The sequence below is a fragment of the Scyliorhinus torazame genome, chromosome 22 (genome assembly GCF_047496885.1).
Source record: "Scyliorhinus torazame isolate Kashiwa2021f chromosome 22, sScyTor2.1, whole genome shotgun sequence".
NCBI classification, from domain to species: domain Eukaryota; kingdom Metazoa; phylum Chordata; class Chondrichthyes; order Carcharhiniformes; family Scyliorhinidae; genus Scyliorhinus; species Scyliorhinus torazame.
This window is the reverse complement of record NC_092728.1, coordinates 33,835,884-33,857,930: the sequence shown is the minus strand read 5'-3', so window position 1 is coordinate 33,857,930 and position 22,047 is coordinate 33,835,884. Positions and strand designations below refer to the sequence as shown.

General features: G+C 46.4%; 1 protein-coding gene across 6 annotated transcripts in view; it reads left to right on the top strand.

The window, feature by feature from the left end:
• The window catches only part of exd3 (exonuclease 3'-5' domain containing 3), a 1,321,659-nt gene that overhangs the window by 147,385 nt on the left and 1,152,227 nt on the right, over positions 1-22,047 (top strand). For all 6 annotated transcript variants that reach the window (XM_072488031.1, XM_072488030.1, XM_072488028.1 and 3 more), the window contains one exon: positions 4,396-4,438. The gene's annotated coding sequence lies outside the window, so the exon portion shown is untranslated. The remainder of the gene's footprint in view (positions 1-4,395; positions 4,439-22,047) is intronic.

Sequence of the window (22,047 nt, the reverse complement as noted above, 5' to 3'; positions counted from 1 at the left end):
CCCTCGATGTTGTGCCGAGAATTGTCCGAAACCAAGATCAAGCTATCCCACTCCCTGTCATTCTGGTGTGCTCCATTGCCTATCCAAAAACCGCTTGAAAATTCCTAAAGTGTCCGACTCCACTATCACAGCAGGCAGTCCATTCCACACCCTAACCACTCTCTGACATCCTCGGACATCCCTCCTATATCTCCCACCTTGAATCTTATAGTTATGCCCCCTTGTAACAGCTACATCCACCCGAGCAAATAGTCTCTGAACGTCCACTCGATCTATCCCCCTCATCATCTTATAAACCTCTATTAAGTCGCCTCTCATCCTCCTCTGCTCCAAAGAGAAAAGCCGTAGCTCCCTCAACCTTTCCTCTTACGACCTATCCTGCAAACCTGGCAGCATCCTGGTAAATCTCCTTTGCACCCTTTCCAATGTCTCCACATCCTTCCTATAATGAGGTGACCAGAACTGCACACAATTCTCCAAATGTGGTCTCACTCACACACTGATGGACACACAGTAAGACCAATCAACACACACAACACCGCAGCCAATCACCAGTTAGAGCACACTCACTATAAAGACAGAGGGCATCGGTTTTCCCGCTGATTCGGGATGCAGCCTCTCAGAAGGACAGAGCTTACAGCACAGATCTTCACCATGTGCTGAGTGCATAGACTGGTTAGGACAGGCATAGGTCTTTAGTTTAATCTAACATTGTGTTAACCCACAGTGAAAGTATGTTCAACAGTTTCTAGCTTAATAAAATTGTGTTGTACTATTTTAAGTGTTGGTGACCTGTATGTGTTCCACGGATCCAGAGCACCTAACACATCATGAAGATCTGTGCTGTAAGCTCTGTCCTTCTGAGAGGCTGCATCCCGAATCAGCGGGAAAACTGATGCCCTCTGTCTTTATAGTGAGTGTGCTCTAACTGGTGATTGGCTGTGGTGTTGTGTGTGTTGATTGGCCTTGCTGTGTGTCCATCAGTGTGTGTGTCTGCACCATGATATACTGGTGTATTTTATGACAACCACCACCCTCAGTCTTCGATGTGATAGCCAGTTACTTATCCAATTGGTCAAATTTCCCTCTATCCCACACCTCGTTACTTTCTTCATGAGCCGACCATGGGGAACCTTATCAAACGCAAATCTACCTTATCAGATAGAAATTTGATACTGACGAAGGAGACATTAGGGCAGGTGATAAACAGCTTGGTTTAAGGTTTAAATTGTGTCTTAAGAGAGAAATAGAGCCAGAGGGGTTTAAGGAGAATATTCCAGAACTTGGTGTCCAGGTAACTGATGTCATGGCAACCAATGATGGGCCGAAGGAAAGCAGAGTTCGTACATTTAGGCCAAAATTGGCGAAGTGCAGAAATCTTGGAGGATTGTAAGGTGCATGACCAGGAGGGGCAAGTCCATAGTGGGATTTAATCACAAAGCTGAGCATTTTAAGTTTCATTAATTGGGGAGTGGGGAGCAATATAGGTCAGGGAGCACAGTTGTGAGGTGTGAATGGGACTTTGCACAAGTTAGGATATGGTTGCAGAGATGAGCGGAAGATGGGAGACCAGCCAGGAATGGATTGTAATTGTTGAGTCTGGAGGTAACAAAGGTATGGATGAGGGTTTCAGCAGCAGATGAGCTCAAACAGGTCTAGCCTTTCCAACATGGATCACTGGGAAGTGATTGGGAGAGGGCTTATGAACATCCTGGCTGATTTTCTTTTCTCCTCTCCCTCTCTCTGGGGCATTGAACTGAATTGTAATGTCCTATTGTTGTCTTTCCTCTTGGATATAAGAACATAGAACATAAGAACTAGGAGCAGGAGTAGGCCATCTGGCCCCTCGAGCCTGCTCCACCATTCAATGAGATCATGGCTGATCTTTTGTGGACTCAGCTCCACTTTCCGACCCGAACACCATAACCCTTAATCCCTTTATTCTTCAAAAAACTATCTATCTTTATCTTAAAAACATTTAATGAAGGAGCCTCTACTGCTTCGCTGGGCAAGGAATTCCATAGATTCACAACCCTTTGGGTGAAGAAGTTCCTCCTAAACTCAGTCCTAAATCTACTTCCCCTTATTTTGAGGCTATTCCCCCTAGTTCTGCTTTCACCCGCCAGTGGAAACAACCTGCCCGCATCTATCCTATCTATTCCCTTCATAATCTTATATGTTTCTATAAGATCCCCCCTCATCCTTCTAAATTCCAACGAGTACAGTCCCAGTCTACTCAACCTCTCCTCGTAATCCAACCCCTTGAGCTCTGGGATTAACCTAGTGAATCTCCTCTGCACACCCTCCAGTGCCAGTACGTCCTTTCTCAAGTAAGGAGACCAAAACTGAACACAATACTCCAGGTGTGGCCTCACTAACACCTTATACAATTGCAGCATAAACTGTGCAGCATATCTGTGAGGTAACTGCATGGGAGCCAGTGCTTCGCATTTACTGAGCATGACTGTTGGAATCTAGCTGAAATCCAAAGTGTGGCGTGTGTTTGTAGGTTGTGCTGTGTGGACCACTCCTGTGGCTCCAGATGAGACAGCATCACTCAATCTGATTATTTGCGATTTGAGAGTATAATTCATTGTATGTGGGTGGAACAAATAAACTTGAGTAAACATCTTCCTCCTCCTCTGTAATTTGCATTTCTGCATCTGAGAGAGTTTGAGTGTGTTTTTCGGCATTTTGAAAAGTAGGACATATTTGTGCTTTTTAACATTTGCCTGGGTGGGTTTTAGCAATATCACAACACTCTGGAATACCTGTCTGGTTTATTTCTTACAAACTGCACCAGTCAAGTATGTGTCAAACTGGTACATTCATCTTCTCACATTTCATAAAAATCTGTTACAATCAACCGAAGAGTGAGGATTGCCTGGTCATAACAATTTCAAGAGAAAACAATCTATTTCTTCCTAAAACTGTTTAAAGGTGGTTTTTTTAAAACTTCACCTCCCTTTCGGATGTTTGTGGCCATGCCCTGCGTGATAATCTCTCCATTCTCTTGCCCTGAGCTCCACTCCTAATCTCCTTTTCATGTTTTGACTCTCGTGGGATTTGCAACTTTATTTTCTCTGTGTGCTGATAACCTGTTTATTACCTTTTGTCATGATTTAGAGTCACATACCACTGAAGGAGGTTAATCGATCTACTCTGTAATCCCCTCCATTCCTACTTTCTGCACTCCTTTAATTTTGGCTTCTTGAACATCCCTGGTTTTAATTGCTCCCCCAATGATACCTGTGCCTTTCACTGCCTAGGCCCCAATCTCTGGAATTATCTCCCTAAACCACCACACTTCCTTTCTTGCTGGAGATTCCTTAAACCCAACCTCTTTGACCAAGCTGTGTTCACCTGACCTAATATCTCATTATGTGGCTTGTTCCAAGGTTTGTTGCTCCTCATAGAATTTCTCATAGAATTTACCGTGCAGAAGGAGGCCATTCGGCCCATCGAGTCTGCACCGGCTCTTGGAAAGAGCACCCTACCCAAGGTCAACACCTCCGCCCTATCCCCATAACCCAGCAACCCGATCCAAAACTAAGGGTAATTTATCATGGCCAATCCACCTAACCCGCACATCTTTGGACTGTGGGAGGAAACCGGAGCACCCGGAGGAAACCCATGCACACACGGGGAGGATGTGCAGACTCCGCACAGACAGTGACCCAAGCCGGAATCGAACCTGGGACCCTGGAGCTGTGAAGCAATTGTGCTATCCACAAGGCTACCGTGCTGCTCCTGTGCGTTATCTTCCCTTGTTTGACTATATTCAATGCAAGTTGTTGCTGTTGACTTTTAGAGTACCTTCTTATGTTACTCCCTATTCTTGTCCCATATATTTTCTTTGCCTCTCTATTTCCTTTTCCAGTTCCTGTCTAAATTTCTTTATTTAGTTTGATTTTCCACTTAATCATAAGCCTTCTTTTCATGTTTAATTTTATCTCAATATCTTGAGTTATTCATGGTGCTCCAGCTTTCAATGTCATTCATTTTTCCTTCTTAGGAATATGTTTAGTCTGTCCCTGAATGATCATCTTTTTGAAGGCAGCCCACTGCTCGTTAACTGTTTGACCTGCTCATTAATCTGATTGGAGCGTGTCTGGGCCAGATCTACAATTGAAACTGCCTCTGTAAATCTTTTATAATGGCATATTCCCATTGCCTTGTTGCCATCTTTCATTTTTCCCAGGTATTGGAATTTCTAATTAACATTTGTCAATTAGTTTTATTTGTCAAAGGCCTGGACACTGTTCACCCAAAGCGGTGCCTCTGTTCTGCAATCTGAGTGTCTTTAATCTACAATGTACTTGAATTCTTGAATTTGTCAAAGTGACAATTGCTGTGTCTCTCAGACTATAACATATTCTGTTCGCTATTTCACAGGTACACAAAAAGCTGGACAACAAATTCCAAGAGTTTTATTCAGGTAACATTTCAAATGTAGCATGTTTGTTAGGGTGAATAAATGAGAAAATTAACTAATTACACAGCTGCTGTAGCTTAAGTTAATGTTAATTATAAATACCCAAACTTAGTTTTCAGTCAATAAATACCTGTCTGTGTGAGTGTGCCTGTCAGGCTGTGTCTGTGGAAGATGCTATTGAAGGATTTTTTGTCAATGTATATGACTCTGAACAAAAGTCATACAGACTTGAAACACTAACTCTATCTTCGCTCTCGACGGATGCTGCCAGACCTGCTGAATTTTTGTAGCATTTTCAGTTTTGATTTTGTTACTGTAGTTCATCTTGTAGATGGAATACATTGCAACCATTGTGTGCTGCTGGTACAGGAAGTGAATGTTCAAAGTGGTGGATGGGATACTAAGCAAGTTCTGTCCTGCATAGTGTTGAGTTTCCGAGTGTTGGAGCTGAACTCATCTGGACATCTGAATCATACTCCTGACATGTCCTTTGTGGATATTGTTATGACACCCTGGGCGTGTCACGGTCAATTCCAGCCCCACATACCCTCAAGTCCCAATACAAGTGAATTAAGCAATAATTTGCGTATTTTCCTGAGATCTATAACCCTTGACAGAGGCAGTTCCAATGAGTTTGAGGCATCAGATTTATAAATAAAATATTTTAAAACTTTATTTATAACAAAGAAAAAGATGAATATATAATGGTAAGAATGGAACAATGGTCTGATAATCTAACTATTCCCCAAACCCCGTCTCGCCCTCCACCCAAACACACACAAGGCAAACATATGTTGGAGGTAGGGAAAGGATTGAAAATAACCAGGATTGAAAGGGTCTGAGATGGTCCTTTGCTGCTGGGGTAGCGGTCTTTGCAGCCGACACAAAACATTGCAATCTTCGGTTGGACTGAGATAATTGATCTCCACCAACCACAGCCATATTTCTTTGTGTGGAATAGGACTACAGTCAGAGGAGAATTTCCCTTATGATTCCCAATGGCTTCAATTTTATCCGAACTACCTGCTACTACACTCTGTAAAATGCTGCCATGATGTCGAGGGCAGTCACTTTCCCTTTGTGTTGTTCATTTTTGGACTACAGCTGTGGTGAGATCAGGGCCCAAGTATCTCCATGGGGCATAAACTCAGAGTCAGTTAGCAGGTTGTTGCTGTGAAAGTGGCAGTTGTTAACACTGTTTACGACACCTCCCATCACTTTGCTGATGATCAAGAGTAGATTGGGGTGTTCATTGGCCGGTTTGGATTTGTCCAAACTTTTATGAATAGGACATACCTGGGTAATTTTCCACATTGTCGGGTGGATGCTAATGTTATAGCTTTGTTGGAACAGCTTGGCCAGGGATGTGACCAGTTCTGCAGCAGAGATATTCAGTAATACATCAGGGTTGTTGTCAGGGCTCATAGCCTTATCCAGTGACTGCCCTCGACATCATGGCAGCATTTGATAGAGTGTAGTAGCAGGTAGTTCGGATAAAATTGAAGCCATTAGGAATCATAAGGGAAATTCTCCTCTGACTGCAGTGTCCAGTGACTTCAGCTGTTTCTTGTTATCACGCGGAGTGAATTACATTGGCTGAAGACTGGCCGCTGTGTTGGTGGGGGGCCTCAGGAAGAGACTTCACACTTCTGGCTGACTATGTTTGCAAATGCTTCAGCCTTGTCTTTTGCACTGATTTGTTGGGAGCTGCCTTCATTAATGATGGGAATGTCCACAAAGTTGCCTCCTCCCATTAGTTGCTTAACTGTCCACCACTGGACTGTGTCTGTGTCCCTGAATGTGCCTCAGCAAAAACATGTCAATCTTAGATGATTCCCAATGAGCTGAATATGGGCCTGGGATTGTATTGGCTTCTCTGACTGGGAAATTTTCAGAAGTTCATAAGATATAGGAGCAGAATTAGGCCATTTGGCCCTTCGAGTCTGCTCCACAATTCTATCATGGCTGATACGTTCCTCAACTGCTCCCTACAATGTTACAGCCCAAGAGCTGGTTTGCAAAATCAGCCAGGGCATCTCCTCCCTAGAACACATGACCTAGGTGCAGGAATAAGCAATTTAGCCTCCCGAGCCTAACACCCTCAATGATCATGGCTGATCCCATCCTAGTTTCAACTCCACCGTCCTGCCCCTTTTCCATAACCCTTCAACCCATTACCAATTAAAAATCTATCTAACTCCTCCTTAAATTTACTCACTGTCCCTGCATCCACCGCACTCTGGGCTAGCGAATTTCACAGATTCACAACCCTGTAGGATGTCCCCGCTGACAATACCTGTGGGAAGTGCACCCAGCTCCAGCTCCTCAGAGACCGTGTCAGGGAACTGGAGCAGGAGCTGGATGAACTTCGGATCATCCGGGAGGCAGAGGGGGTAATAGACAAGAGTTACAGGGAGGTAACCACACCCAAGGTACAGGACAAGAGTAGCTGGGTTACAGTCAGGGGAAAGAAAATGAACGGGCAGACACTGCAGGGATCCCTCGTGGCCGTTCCCCTTCAAAACAAGTATACCATTTTGGATGCTGTTGGGGGGGTGGGTGACCTACCGGGGGGAAGGCCGTAGCGGCCAGGTCTCTCGCACTGAGTCTGGATCTGAGGCTCAGAAGAGAAGGGGGGAGAATAGAAACGCAATAGTGATAGGAGACTCTGTGGTCGCGAGCGAGACTCCCGGAAGGTATGTTGCCTCCCGGGTGCCAGGGCCAGGGATGTCTTGGATCGTGTCTTCAGGTTCCTTAAGGGGGAGGAGGAGTAGCCAGAAGTCGTGGCGCAAATTGGTACCAATGACATAGGTAGGAAAAGGGGTGTGGTTGTAATAAACAAGTTTAGGGAGTTAAGCCGGAAGTTAAAAGCCAGGACAGACACAATTGTCATCTCTGGTTTGTTGCCGGTGCCACGTGATAGCGAGGCTAGGAATAGGGAGAGAGTGCAGGTATTTGAACACGTGGCTGCAGGAATGGTGTAGGAGGGAGGGCTTCAGGTATTTGGATAATTGGAGCGCATTCTGGGGAAGGTGGGACCTGTACAAGCAGGACGGGTTGCATCTGAACCAGAGGGGCACCAATATCCTGGGAGGGAGTTTTTCTAGTACTCTTCGGGAGGGTTTAAACTAATTTGGCAGGGGAATGGGAACCGGTTTGTAGTCCAGCAACTAAGGTAGCCGATGTTTAGGACGTCAAAGGAAGTGTGGTGAGGCAGTGGGGAAGGGAACACTGACAAAGGAGAGTACTTGCAGGCACGGAGATGGGTGTGTATACTTCAACGCAAGAAGCATCAGGAATAAGATGGGTGAACTTGAGGCATGGATCGGTACTTGGGACTACGATGTGGTGGCCATCACGGAAACTTGGATAGAAGAGGGGCAGAAATGTTTGTTGGAGGTTCCTGGTTATAGATGTTTCAATAATATTAGGGAGGTTGTTAAAAGAGGTGTGCGGGGGGGGGGGGGGGTGGCGGGGGGGGTGGGGGTGGGGGGGGGGGTGGCGGGGGGGGGGGTGGCGGTGGCATTGTTAATTAGAGATGGTATAACAGCTGCAGAAAGGCAGTTCGAGGAGGATTTGCCGACTGAGGTCGTATGGGTTGAAGTCAGAAATAGGAAAGGAGCAGTCACCTTGTTGGGAGTTTTCTACAGGCCCCCCAATAGCAGCAGAGATGTGGAGGAACAGATTGGGAAACAGATTTTGGAAAGGTGCAGAAGTCACAGGGTGGTAGTCATGGATGACTTCAACTTCCCAAATATTGAGTGGAAACTCTTTAGATCAAATAGTTTGGATGGGGTGGTGTTTGTGCAGTGTGTCCAGGAAGCTTTTCTAACACAGTCCGACCAGAGGGGAGGCAATATTGGATTTGGTACTTGGTAATACAAAGAACAAAGAAATGTACAGCACAGGAACAGGCCCTTCGGCCCTCCAAGCCCGTGCCGACCATGCTGCCCGACTAAACTACAATCTTCTACACTTCCTGGGTCCGTATCCCTCTATTCCCATCCTATTCATGTATTTGTCAAGATGCCCCTTAAATGTCACTATCGTCCCTGCTTCCACCACCTCCTCTGGTAGCAGGTTCCAGGCACCCACTACCCTCTGCGTAAAAAACTAGCCTCGTACATCTACTCTAAACCTTGCCCCTCTCACCTTAAACCTATGCCCCCTAGTAATTGACCCCTCTACACCGGGGAAAAGCCTCTGACTATCCACTCTGTCTATGCCCCTCATAATTTTGTAGACCTCTATCAGGTCGCCCCTCAACCTCCTTCGTTCCAGTGAGAACAAACCGAGTTTATTCAACCGCTCCTCATAGCTAATGCCCTCCATACCAGGCAACATTCTGGTAAATCTCTTCTGCACCCTCTCTAAAGCCTCCACATCCTTCTGGCAGTGTGGCGACCAGAATTGGCTATACTCCAAGTGTGGTCTAACTAAGGATCTATACAGCTGCAACATGACTTGCCAATTCTTATACTCAATGCCCCGGCCAATGAAGGCAAGCTTGCCGTATGCCTTCTTGACTACCTTCTCCACCTGTGTTGCCCTTTCAGTGACCTGTGGACCTGTACTCCTAGATCTCTTTGACTTTCAATACTCTTGAGGGTTCCAACATTCACTGTATATTCCCTACCTGCATTAGGCCTTCCAAAATGCATTCCCTCACATTTGTCCGGATTAAACTCCATCTGCCATCTCTCCGCCCAAGTCTCCAAACAGTCTAAATCCTGCTGTATCCTCTGACAGTCCTCATCGCTATCCGCAATTCCACCAACCTTTGTGTCGTCTGCAAACTTACTAATCAGACCAGTTACATTTTCCTCCAAATCATTTATATATACTACAAACAGCAAAGGTCCCAGCACTGATCCCTGTGGAACACCACTGGTCACAGCCCTCCAATTAGAAAAGCATCCTTCCATTGCTACTCTCTGCCTTCTATGACCTAGCCAGTTCTGTATCCACCTTGCCAGCTCACCCCTGATCCCGTGTGACTTCACCTTTTGTACTAGTCTACCATGAGGGACCTTGTCAAAGGCCTTACTGAAGTCCATGTAGACAACATCTACTGCCCTACCTGCAACAATCAGCTTAGTGACCTCCTCGAAAAACTCTATCAAGTTCGTGAGACACAACCTCCCCTTCACAAACCTTTGGGGGAGTGGGGGAGCATTTTGGAAATAGTGACCACAATTCTGTGACTTTCACTTTAGTAATGGAGAGGGATAGGTGCGTGCAACAGGGCAAGGTTTACAATTGGGGGAAGGGTAAATACGATGCTGTCAGAAAAGAACTGAAGTGCATAAGTTGGAAACATAGGCTGTCAGGGAAGGACACAATTGAAATGTGGAATGTGTTCAAGGAACAGATACTACGTGTCCTTGATATGTATATCCCTGTCAGGCAGGGAAGAGATGGTCGAGTGAGGGAACCATGGTTGACAAGAGATTATCTTGTTCAGAGGAAGAAGGATACTTATGGAAGGCTGAGGAAACGAGGTTCAGACAAGTCACTGGGGGGATACAAGATAGCCAGGAGGGAACTGAAGAAAGTGATTAGGGGAGCTAAGAGAGGGCATGAAAAATCTTTGGCGGGTAGGATCAAGGGAACCCTCAAGGCCTTTTACACATATGTGAGAAATATGAGAATGACTAGAGCGAGGGTAGGTCCGATCAAGGACAATAGCGGGAGATTGTGTATTGAGTCTGAAGAGATAGGAGAGGTCTTGAACGAGTACCTTTCTTCAGTATTTACAAATGAAAGGGGCCATATTGTTGGAGAGGACAGTGTGAAACAGACTGGTAAGCTCGAGGAAATACTTGTTAGGAAGGAAGATATGTTGGGCATTTTGAAAAACTTGAGGATAGACTTGTCCCCCGGGCCTGATGGGATATATCCAAGGATTCTATTGGAAGCAAGAGATGAAATTGCAGAGCCGTTGGCAATGATCTTTTCGTCCTCACTGTCAACAGGGGTGGTACCAGGGGATTGGAGAGTGGCGAATGTAGTGCCCCTGTTCAAAAAAGGGAATAAGGATAACCCTGGGAATTACAGGCCAGTTAGTCTTACTTCGATGGTAGGCAAAGTAATGGAAAGGGTACTGAGGGATAGGATTTCCGAGCATCTGGAAAGACACTGCTTGATTAGGGATAGTCAGCACGGATTTGTGAGGGGTAGGTCTTGCCTCACAAGTCTTATTGAATTCTTTGAGGAGGTGACCAAGCACGTGGATGAAGGTAAAGCAGTGGATGTAGTGTACATGGATTTTAGTAAGGCATTTGGTAAGGTTCCCCATGGTAAGCTTCTGCAGAAAGTAAGGAGGCATGGGATAATGGGAAATTTGGCCAGTTGGATAACGAACTGGCTAACCGATAGTGGTGGTGGATGGCAAATATTCAGCCTGGAGCCCAGTTACCAGAGTGGTGTACCGCAGGGATCAGTTCTGGGTCCTCTGCTGTTTGTGATTTTCATTAATGACTTGGATGAGGGAGTTGAAGGGTGGTTCAGTAAATTTGCAGGCGATACGAAGATTGGTGGAGTTGTGGATAGTGAGGAGGGCTGTTGTCGGCTGTAAAGAGACATAGATAGGATGCAGAGCTGGGCTGAGAAGTGGCAGGTGGAGTTTAACCCTGAAAAGTGTGAGGTTGTCCATTTTTGAAGGACAACTATGAATGCGGAATACAGGGTTAACGGTAGGGTTCTTGGCAATGTGGAGGAGCAGAGAGATCTTGGGGTCTATGTTCATAGATCTTTGAAAGTTGCCACTCAAGTGGATAGAGCTGTGAAGAAGGCCTATGGTGTGCTAGCGTTCATTAACAGAGGGATTGAATTTAAGAGCCGTGAGGTGATGATGCAGCTGTACAAAACCTTGGTCAGGCCACATTTGGAGTGCTGTGTGCAGTTCTGGTCGCCTCATTTTAGGAAGGATGTGGAAGCTTTGGAAAAGGTGCAAAGGAGATTTACCAGGATGTTGCCTGGAATGGAGAGTAGGTCTTACAAGGAAAGGTTGAGGGTGCTAGGCCTTTTCTCAATAGAATGGAGCAGGATGAGGGGCGACATGATCAAGGTTTATGAGATGATCAGGGGAATAGATAGAGTAGACAGTCAGAGACTTTTTCCCTGGGTGGAACAAACCACTAAAAGGGGACATAAATTTAAGGTGGATGGTGGAATAGGGGGGATGTCAGAGGTAGGTTCTTTACCCAGAGGGTAGTGGGGGCATGGAATGCACTGCCTGTGGAAGTAGTTGAGTCGGAAACGTTAGCGACCTTCAAGCGGATATTGGATAGGTACATGGATTACGGTAGAATGCTGGGGTGTAGATTAATTTGTTCTTAATCTAGGACAAACGTTCAGCACAACATCGTGGGCCGAAGGACCTGTTCTGTGCTGTATTTTTCTATGTCCTTTGGGAGAAGTAGTTTTTCCTCACATCTATTTTAAATTTGCTCGGCCTTATCCTAAGACTATGACCTCTCGTTTTAGAATGCCCCACAAGAGGAAGCATCCGCTTCACATCTATTTGATCCGTACCTTTTAGCATCTTGTATACCTCAGTTAGATCTCCCCTCATTCTTTTTTTAAAAAAAATGTATTTATTCAAAGGTTTTCAATAATTTTACAAAACACTACAAAAAGGAAAATAAAAGAAAGAAAGAAGGGCAACATACCAACAAAAATAAACAACTTAACCCTCTAAACGGTAAACAGTTTAACAAACTAACACCCAACTCAAAACGAAATTGGGCATGCGCCCCTTACAAAAAGTCAAATAAATCAGACCCCCCGCCATGTTGTTGACCCAAGCCTCTACGCTTGGGGGGCTTCGCATCCCTCCACATTAACAAGAGCCTTCTCCGGGCTACCAAGTAGGCAAAGGCCAGGACTCCGGCCTCTTTCGACTCCTGCACTCCCGGATCATCTGATACCCCAAATATCGCTATCCCCCAGCTCGGTTTTACCCGAGTATCCAAGACCTTGGATATAGCCTTTGCAAAGCCCTTCCAAAACTGTGCAAGCGCTGGGCACGCCCAGAACATATGGGCGTGGTTCGCTGGGCTCCCCTAACACCTCACACATCTGTCCTCCACCCCAAAAAACTTACTCATCCTCGCCCCTGTCATATGTGCCCTGTATACCACTTTCCACTGAATCAGGCTGAGCCTGGCGCAAGATGAGGAATTGACCCTGCCCAGGGCGCAAGCCCACAGGCCCTCATCCAGCTCCTCCTCCCACTTGCCCTTCAGCTCCTCCACCGAGGCCTCCTCCGTCTCCTGCAGCTCCTGGTATATCTCCGAGACCTTACCCTCTCCGATCCACACGCCCGAGATCACCCTGTCTTGTATCCTCTGGGCAGGCAGCAACAGGAATTCCCCTACCTGCCTCCTCACGAACTCACGAACCTGCATATACCTAAAGACATTTCCCAGGGGCAACCCAAATTTCTCCTCCTCAGACTGGCAAAAGTCCCGTCGATGAATAAATCCCCCCCATCCTTCTAATTCCCACCGGGTGCCAACTTAGGAAACCACCATCTATCCTGCCCGGAGCAAACCTATAGTTGTTCCGTATCGGGAACCAGACTGAGGCCCCCACCTCTCCCCTGTGCCATCTACACTGCCCCCAAATCCTCAGTGTCGCCGCCACCACCGGGCTCGTGGTATACAGTCTCTTATCCCTCGGGGTCTTATTTGCCCACACAAATCCCATAATACTCTTGCTCACCCGCTTGAAAAAGGCCTTAGGGATGAGAATAGGCAGGCACTGAAACACGAACAAGAACCTAGGGAGGCCCGTCATCTTAACGGACTGCACCCTGCCCGCCAGGGAGAATGGCAGCATGTCCCACCTCCTGAGGTCCTCCTCCATCTGGTCCACCAACCGCGCCAGATTGAGCTTATGCAAGACCCCCCAACTCTTGGCCACCTGGATACCCAAATACCGAAAACTCCTCTCCACCATCTTAAGCAGCAGCTCCTCCAACCTCTTTTCCTGGCCTCTCGCATGCACCACCAAGATCTTGCTCTTCCCAACGTTGAGCTTGTATCCCGAGAAGTCCCCAAACTCCCGAAGGGTCTGCATGACCTCCCCCATCCCCTCCACCGGATCCGTGATGTACAGAAGCAGGTAATCCGCGTATAGTGAGACAAGGTGCTCCTCCCCCCGCCGGACCAAGCTCCTCCAGTTTCTGGACTCCCTCAGTGCCATGGGCAGCGGCTCAGTCGCCAGGGCAAACAGCAGGGGGACAGGGGGCACCCTTGCCTCGTTCCACGGTGCAGTCTAAAGTACTCTGACCTCAGCCGGTTCGTCGATACACTCGCCACCGGGGCCTGGGCATCATAATCACATTCAGGAGCCTCCTCACATTTGCATTCAGCTGCCCATGGCTTCACAAACCCCGTCTGATCCTCATGTATCACTCCCGGGACACAATCCTCAATCCTAGTGGCCAAGACCTTCGCCAACAACTTGGCATCCACATTGAGGAGCGAAATCGGCCTGTAGGGGGGGGGTTCTGACTTGTACAAGTTCCCATAGAAGTCCCTAAAGACCTCATTTATTTTGGATGGACTCTGCACTGTGTTCCCCCCCCCTGTCCCTGATCTCCCCTCATTCTTCTGAAATCTAGAGAGTATCGGTCTAAACTGCGCAATCTTTCCTCATACGACAAACCCCTCATCTCTGGAATCAATCTAGTCAACCTCCTCTGAGCTGCGCCCATTGCAACTACATCTTTCCTCAAATAAGGGGACCAAAACTGTGCACAATACTCCAGCTGCGGCCTTACCAATGCCTTGTATAGTTGCAACAACACTTCCTTACCGTTATACTCAATTCCTTTTGCTATAAATGCCAACATTCCATTTGCTTTCCTTATTATCTGCTGCACCTGCATGCTTGTTTTCTGTGACTCATGCACGAGGACACCCAGATCCCTCTGCATCAGAGCACCCAGAAGTCTCTCCCCATTTAGATCATTTCCATTTTTTCGACCAAAATGCACAACCTCACACTTATCCACATTAAACTCTATCTGCCACATGTTGGCCCACTCTCCTAACCTATCTATGTCCATTTGTACGGTTCTTAATTCCTTGAAACTTACTGTCCCACCTATTTTTATGCAATTGCAAATTTGGCTATAGAATCTTCTATCCCTGTATTCAAATTGTTCATATAGATTGTAAATAACTGGGACCCAAGGACCGAACCCTGTGGCACCCCACTAGTTACATCTTGCCATCCAGAAGAAGACCCATTTATCCCGACTCTGTCTCCTATCCGTCAGCCAGTCTTCTATCCAAGCTAATAAGTTACCTCTAATCCCATGTGATCTCACCTTGTGAATCAACCTTCTGTGCGGCACCTTATTAAACACCTTCTGGAAGTCCAGATATACTACATCTACAGGATCCCTATTATCCACTTTGCTTGTTACATCTTCGAAGAACTCAAGCAAATTAGTCAAACATGATTTGCCCTTCATAAATCCATGCTGACTCAGATGGGTAGCACTTTGACTTTCCAAATGTCCTGATATTACATCCTTGATAACTGATTCCAACAATTTTCCAACAACACATGTTAAACTACTGGTCTGTAATTTCCCACATTCTGCCTCCCTCCCTTTTTGAATAAAGGTGTTACGTTAGCATTTTGGAATATCACTGCTCCTTGCTAGTCCATCCCAAACGAATTCCACTTGCTCACTGTAGCTGAATGGGTGATGTTAGGGAAAATGTATTGAACACGACAGGACTTTGAATAACGGAATGGTGGATTAGCCATGCTAAATTGCCCCTTATTATCCAGGGATGTGCAGGTTAGGTTGCGTGGTTAGGAGGGGTGGTCAGGGGTGACATGGCTCTTTTGCAGGGTCGGTGCAGACTGGATGGATCAAATGGCTTCATTCTGCAATGTAGGGACTCTATGATTCTCGAGAGTGAGGGGCAAAGCTACAACAGGCTTTTAAAAAGGAAGTGGAATATTTGATTACACAAATTTGGAAAAAGACTTAGGGGCAAGATTGAGCAGTAAGATATTTGCAATTAGCTGAAGTACTTTCTGCTGTATTGCAGAATTCTATTTAACATTAACTTTGATACCTTCTATTCCTCGTCAACAATTCTTTAGAAAGATTGCTGACAACATCTTATCACATGCTGAAATTATTTCACCTCATAGTGGGTACTGGAGAGTTTATTATATTTTGTGTGTCTGCTACTTTGCGTCAGTGTTAGTTTGCACGTGCTCACTCCCTAAAGGAGAATTCTGGAGGGCTAGTAATCTACAGGAAGCTTCGTTCCATGTAATCACAAACAACAATCTAAAAAATTTCCCAATTCCGGAATGCTGACCTTTCTACATTCCCTTGTGTTTAAGCAACAACAGCTGACATCATTGTACATGTTGAGGATTTTCACACTGTATAAGCAGGATTACAGAAAGGCAGTGTCAGAAACATTTGAACTTTGCACAAAGGGTGCATGCAACTGAGAACTGGACTGATACAGTGACAATTCACAGAAGTAAAGAGAGTTTAGGCTGCAGAGTCTCCAGGCTGCAGGAGGTTTAGAAAGTGGTATTCAGAATGTTTTCATTTATGTTAATATTTACTTCATCCGGCGGCACAATGGCACAGTGGTTAGCACTGTTGCCTCATTAGCGGCAAAGACTCGGGTTCAATTCTGGCCTAGAGTCACTGTCTTTGTGGAGTTTATATGTTCTCCCCGTGTCTGCGTGGTTTTCCTCTGGGTGCTCTGGTTTCCTCCCACAGTCCAAATGTGTGCAGGTTAGGTGCATTAGCTGTGCTAAATTTCCCCTTCTTGTCCAGGGATTGGACAAGGGAGTGGACATGGGTAAAGGGCTCTTTTAAAGGGTCGGGGGTGCAGACTCAATGGATAAAAGGGCCTCCTTCTGCAATGTAGGGATTCCATGAAAGGCATGTAAAATAGGAGACTATCTGGGATAATGTTGGATTTGTAATGACGGTTGTGTGGATCATTGCACCAGTCATCTTGTGCTCTACAATATTCTGTGTCTAAAATGAGCAGTGATAGGGTATTTGATGGTGTTGGCTGAAGGAAGCATACTTCTAGTTCTGCAGAGAGTGCAACAACGTCTTCTCAAAGCCCATCTGAAACACATACTGTGAATGGGACCTTGGTGTAATACCAAGCTCAAGGTCAGAATAAATATCAAACAGTCTCATTTATCAATCAACTTGTCACTAATCTTAGTCTCCAGTTATTGTAGCTGATCCCTGTCACTAGCCTCAGATAAGTTACTATACTTGACCCACATCTGATCCCAGTCTCCAGTTACTGTACCTGACCTATGACAAAAATTTGTATCCTTGCCCTAACCCTGAACTAATTTCTTTCTCCAATTTTTCTCCGACCTTCCTTCATGCCCTTTCTGAGCTCATCTTGTCCATAAGAGAGAAATCAGGAGGGCGAAAAGGGACATGAGATTGTCTTGACAGATAAGTCAAAGGAAAATCCAAAGCGCTTTTACAGATAGAACATAGAACATAGAAAATACAGCACAGAACAGGCCCTTCGGCCCACGATGTTGTGCTGAACCTTTGTCCTAGATTAATCATAGATTATCATTGAATTTACAGTGCAGCAGGAGGCCATTTGGCCCACTGAGTCTGCACCGGCTCTTGGAAAGAGCACCCTACCCAAACTCAACACCTCCACCCAACACCAAGGGCAATTTTGGACATTAAGGGCAATTTATCATTGGCCAATTCACCTAACCCGCACATCTTTGGACTGTGGGAGGAAACCGGAGCACCCGGAGGAAACCCACGCAGACACGGGGAGGACGTGCAGACTCCGCACAGACAGTGACCCAAGCCGGAATCGAACTTGGGACCCTGGAGCTGTGAAGCAATTGTGCTATCCACAATGCTACCGTGCTGCCCTTAAGAACAAATAAATCTACACTATATCATTTTACCGTAATCCATGTACCTATCCAATAGCTGCTTGAAGGTCCCTAATGTTTCCGACTCAACTACTTCCACAGGCAGTGCATTCCATGCCCCCACTACTCTCTGGGTAAAGAACCTACCTCTGATATCCCTCCTATATCTCCCACCTTTCACCTTAAATTTATGTCCCTTTGTAATGGTTTGTTCCACCCGGGGAAAAAGTCTCTGACTGTCTACTCTATCTATTCCCCTGATCATCTTATAAACCTCTATCAAGTCACCCCTCATCCTTCTCCGTTCTAATGAGAAAAGGCCTAGCACCCTCAACCTTTCCTCGTAAGACCTACTCTCCATTCCAGGCAACATCCTGGTAAATCTTCTTTGCACCTTTTCCAAAGCTTCCACATCCTTCCTAAAATGAGGCGACCAGAACTGTACACAGTACTCCAAATGTGGCCTTACCAAAGTTTTGTACAGCTGCATCATCACCTCACGGCTCTTAAATTCAATCCCTCTGTTAATGAACGCTAGCACACCATAGGCCTTCTTCACAGCTCTATCCACTTGAGTGGCAACTTTCAAAGATGTATGAACATAGACCCCAAGATCTCTCTGCTCCTCCACATTGCCAAGAACTCTACCGTTAACCCTGCATTCCGCATTCTTATTTGTCCTTCCAAAATGGACAACCTCACACTTTTCAGGGTTAAACTCCATCTGCCACTTCTCAGCCCAGCTCTGCATCCTATCTATGTCTCTTTGCAGCCGACAACAGCCCTCCTTACTATCCACAACTCCACCAATCTTCGTATCGTCTGCAAATTTACTGACCCACCCTTCAACTCCCTCATCCAAGTCATTAATGAAAATCACAAACAGCAGAGGACCCAGAACTGATCCCTGCGGTACGCCACTGGTAACTGGGATCCAGGCTGAAAATTTGCCATCCACCACCACTCTCTGACTTCTATCGGTTAGCCAGTTCGTTATCCAACTGGCCAAATTTCCCACTATCCCATGCCTCCTTACTTTCATAGTTTCATAGAATTTACAGTGCAGAAGGAGGCCATTCGGCCCATCGAGTCTGCACCGGCTCTTGGAAAGAGCACGCCACCCAAGGCCGACACCTCCACCCTATCCCCATAACCCAGTAACCCCACCCAACACTAAGGGCAATTTCTGCAGAAGCCTACCATGGGCAACCTTATCAAATGCCTTACTAAAATCCATGTACACTACATCCACTGCTTTACCTTCATCCACATGCTTGGTCACCTCCTCAAAGAATTCAATGAGACTTGTAAGGCAAGACCTACCCCTCACAAATCCGTGCTGACTATCCCTAATCAAGCAGTGTCTTTCCAGATGCTCAGAAATCCTATCCTTCAGTACCCTTTCCATTACTTTGCCTACCACCGAAGTAAGACTAACTGGCCTGTAATTCCCAGGGTTATCCCTAGTCCCTTTTTTGAACAGGGGCACGACATTCGCCACTCTCCAATCCCCTGGTACCACCCCTGTTGACAGTGAGGACGAAAAGATAATTGCCAACGGCTCTGCGATTTCATCTCTTGCTTTCCATAGAATCCTTGGATATATCCCGTCAGGACTTGTCTATCCTCAAGTTTTTCAAAATGCCCAACACATCTTCCTTCCTAACAAGTATTTCCTCGAGCTTACCAATCTGTTTCACACTGTCCTCTCCAACAATATCGCCCCTCTCATTTGTAAATACAGAAGAAAAGTACTCGTTCAAGACCTCTCCTATCTCTTCAGACTCAATACACAATCTCCCGCCACTGTCCTTGATCGGACCTACCCTCGCTCTAGTCATTCTCATATTTCTCACATATGTGTAAAAGGCCTTGGGGTTTTCCTTGATCATACCTGCCAAAGATTGTTCATGCCCTCTCTTAGCTCTCCTAATCCCTTTCTTCAGTTCCCTCCTGGCTATCTTGTATCCCTCCAATGCCCTGTCTGAACCTTGTTTCCTCAGCCTTACATAAGTCACCTTTTTCCTCTTAACAAGACATTCAACCTCTCTTGTCAACCATGGTTCCCTCAATCGACCATCTCTTCCCTGCCTGACAGGGACATACATATCAAGGACACGTAGCACCTGTTCCTTGAACAAGTTCCACATTTCACTTGTGTCCTTCCCTGCCAGCCTATGTTCCCAACTTATGCACTTCAATTCTTGTCTGACAACATCGTATTTACCCTTCCCCCACTTGTAAACCTTGCCCTGTTGCACGTACCTATCCCTCTCCATTACTAAAGTGAAAGTCACAGAATTGTGGTCACTATCTCCAAAATGCTCCCCCACTAACAAATCTATCACTTGCCCTGGTTCATTACCCAGTACCAAATCCAATATTGCCTCCCCTCTGGTCGGACTGTGTTAGAAAAGCTTCCTGGACACACTGCACAAACACCACCCCATCCAAACTATTTGATCTAAAGAGTTTCCACTCAATATTTGGGAAGTTGAAGTCATCCATGACTACCACCCTGTGACTTCTGCACCTTTCCAAAATCTGTTTCCCAATCTGTTCCTCCACATCTCTGCTGCTATTGGGGGGGCCTGTAGAAAACTCCCAACAAGGTGACTGCTCCTTTCCTATTTCTGACTTCAACCCATACTACCTCAATAGGGTGATACTCCTCAAACTGCCTTTCTGCAGCTGTTATACTATCTCTAATTAATAATGCCACCCCCCCCCACCTCTTTTACCACCCTCCCTAATCTTATTGAAACATCTATAACCAGGAACCTCCAACAACCATTTCTGCCCCTCTTCTATCCAAGTTTCCGTGATGGCCACCACATCGTAGCCCCAATTACCGATCCATGCCTTAAGTTCACTCACCTTATTCCTGATGCTTCTTGCGTTGAAGTATACACACTTCAACCCATTTCCGTGCAGGCAAGTACTCTCCTTTGTCAGTGTTCCCTTCCCCACTGCCTCACTACACGCTTTGGCGTCCTGAATATCGGCTACCTTAGTTGCTGGACTACAAATCCGGTTCCCATTCCCCTGCCAAATTAGTTTAAACCCTCCCGAAGAATACTAGAAAACCTCCCTCCCAAGATATTGGTGCCCCTCTGGTTCAGATGCAACCCGTCCTGCTTGTACAGGTCCCACCTTCCCCAGAATGTGCTCCAATTATCCAAATACCTGAAGCCCTCCCTCCTACACCATTCCTGCAGCCACGTGTTCAGCTGCACTCTCTCCCTATTCCTAGCCTCGCTATCACGTGGCACCGGCAACAAACCAGAGATGACAATTGTGTCTGTCCTGGCTTTTAACTTCCGGCTTAACTCCCTAAACTTGTTTATTACCTCCACACCCCTTTTCCTACCTATGTCGTTGGTACCAACGTGCACCACGACTTCTGGCTGCTCCCCCTCCCCCTTAAGGATCCTGAAGACACGATCCGAGACATCCCTGGCCCTGGCACCCGGGAGGCAACATACCTTCCGGGAGTCTCGCTCGCGACCACAGAATCTCCTATCTATTCCCCTAACCATTTAATCTCCTACAACTATTGCTTTTCTATTCTCCCCCTTCCCTTCTGAGCCCCAGAGCCAGACTCAGTGCCAGAGACCTGGCCGCTAGGGCCTTCCCCCGGTAGGTCATCCCCCCCCCAACAGCATCCAAAACGGTATACTTGTTTTGAAGGGGAACGGCCACGAGGGATCCCTGCACTGTCTGCCTGTTTGTTTTTTTCCCCCTGACTGTAACCCAGCTATTCTTGTCCTGTACCTTGGGTGTGGTTACCTCCCTGTAACTCTTCTCAATCACCCCCTCTGCCTCCCGGATGATCCGAAGTTCATCCAGCTTCAGCTCCAGTTCCCTAACACGGTCTTTGAGGAGCTGAAGTTGGATGCACTTCCCGCAGGTATAGTCAGCGGGGACACCAGCGGTATCCCTCACCACCCACATCCTACAGGAGGAGCATGCAACTGGCCTAGCCTCCATCCCCTCTTACCTTACAGAATATAGCTGCCCTGTGGACCAACTAGATCTCCGCCCTCCGACTCTGCTCCCAGTCAGCTACACTTTCTGTAAACTCCTGGATCTCTTTGCACTCTTTGCGGAAATGTCGGAAACAAAATGAAAGGAGCACCTTACTCCCTCCTCACCTAACTCCCTTGGTCACCAAACTCTTACTATAGCACTCAAAATGCACCAAATTCAGCACTCCCTTGGTCACCAAACTCTTACTATAGCACTCAAAATGCACCAAATTCAGCACTCCCTCGGTCACCAAACTCTTACTATAGCACTCAAAAAGCAGCAAATTCAGCACTCAGTGCAAAACAGATGCATTGGATTGGTTTATTGTCACGTGTACCGAGGTACAGTGAAAAGTATCGTTCTGTGTGCAGCTCAAACAGATCATTCCGTACATGAAAAGAAAATACATAATAGTGCAAATATAAAATACACAATGTAAATACATAGATTCAGGCATCGGGTGAAGCATACAGGAGTGTAGTACTACTCAGTAGAGAAGATGTGTGAAGAGATCCGATCAGTGCATAAGTCCATCAGTCCATAAGAGGGCCGTTTAGAGGTCTGGTAACAGCGAGGAAGAAGCTGTTTTTGAATCTGTTAGTGCGTGTTCTCAGACTTCTGTATCTCCTGCCCAATGGAAGAAGTTG